The sequence below is a fragment of the Echinops telfairi genome, unplaced genomic scaffold, assembly GCF_000313985.2.
Source record: "Echinops telfairi isolate 266 unplaced genomic scaffold, ASM31398v2 ScPeMD7_7441;HRSCAF=8479, whole genome shotgun sequence".
In the NCBI taxonomy this organism is placed as follows: domain Eukaryota; kingdom Metazoa; phylum Chordata; class Mammalia; order Afrosoricida; family Tenrecidae; genus Echinops; species Echinops telfairi.
The window spans coordinates 227,514-229,246 of record NW_022111341.1 but is presented as its reverse complement, the minus strand read 5'-3'; positions in this window follow the sequence as shown (position 1 = coordinate 229,246).

Sequence of the window (1,733 nt, the reverse complement as noted above, 5' to 3'; positions counted from 1 at the left end):
GCACTACCCTACTTCAAAACCTATTACCCAGCCACAGTAGTCAAAACAGCCTGGCACTGGTGCAAAGACAGATACTAATGGAACAGAATAGAAAACCCAGAAATAAAGCCATCCACCTACAGGCAACTGTTCTTTGACAAAGGGCTAAGAAACATTAAATGGGAGAGAGAAAGTTTCTTCAACAAATAGTGCTGCAAAATTGGATCTTCATCTGCAGTAGAATGAAATAGGACCCATACCTCACCCCTTGTATAAAATTAAACTCAAGATGTATCAAAGACCTAAATGTGAATTCCAAAGATATAAAGACCATCAATGAGAACATAGGGACAAACTTAGGGACTCTATTGCAGGACATAAATATACTTCCCAAATATAATGAAGGAAATTCACACAGTAGAAAACAAAATAGATGATTGGGACCAATTAAAAATAAGACACTTATGTGCATCAAAAGACTTCATCACAAGAGTAAGAAGAGAGCCTATAGACTGGGGAAAAAAATCTTAAGGAATGAGACAATGGGCAAAGAACTCTGAAATCTATAGAACACTACAATACCTCAACAAGAAAAAAAAGATATGATTAAAAAGTGAGCAGAGAACATGAACAGTTAACAAAAAAGACTTTGGAGATGCAAATCAAAACAATGATAAAATAACACCTTACATAAAGAAGGGAAACCCAATTTAAAAACAAACAACAAATGCTGTTGAGAGTGTGGAAAGATAGGAACTCCCATACACTGCATGGTGTACAATCTACAAGCATGTACAATCATGGTGGAAAGTGAGATGGCATTACCAAAAACAATTAGGATAGTAAATGATTGAGCAATACCTCTCCTAGGTATACACCCTAAAGAAGTAAGAGACAGCATTAGCAGACACATGCACTCCATGTTTATCACAGCATTGTTCACAATAGTGAGAAGCTGGAAATAGCCCATCAGTAGAAGATTCGATAAAGAATCTTTGGCTTCATACACACAATAGAATGTTTTGCATTGCTAGAAAAACAATGATGCAAGCATGAAACACCTCATTACATGGTTGGACCTCGGGAACATTATGCTAAGCCAAGTTAATCAACACAAAAAGAGTTTGACTGCTATAAAGTCAAACACCATGATAAAGACAAGCAGTGACTCTAAGGTTATTCAGCTTCCCAGGCAGTGGGAGGGTATGACTGTCTAACTCTTGTAACCAATTTATCACTCTCTTATTTGTACATCAAAAAGACGGCTTCCCCAGGGGAGACCTAACCTCGCTAGGGACAGTTTGTCATTAAGGGAGGAATGGGAGTGGTAGAGGACTGAAGAGTTCATGTCATGTGGCAATGTCCTATAGTCATCCTTATTGGGTGGACACTACACATTGGTGTTCAGTAAACTCCAGTAGAGATAGATGGCCAAGAGAACGGGGGTGGGGTGATGTGTATATCTCTAAGAAGAGGATCTCATTTCTGTTGCTGGGGAAATAGGGAGAGGGAGAATTGACATTGCTTTTATGGGTTCACCACCCCCCTGGAATCCATAACAATAACAACAACAAGGGGAGAATTTGACCTGTACTACATAGCTATATAGCACTATATATCATGCATTTTTAAGTATTTTTTAGCTCTTGGCGACACAGGCCCCATACTATAAGCTACCTGGACTTCATATTTTATCTTCTCTAGGTATATAGCATACTATATAGGCCACAACAGAAATATCTGAGTTGAAAAAT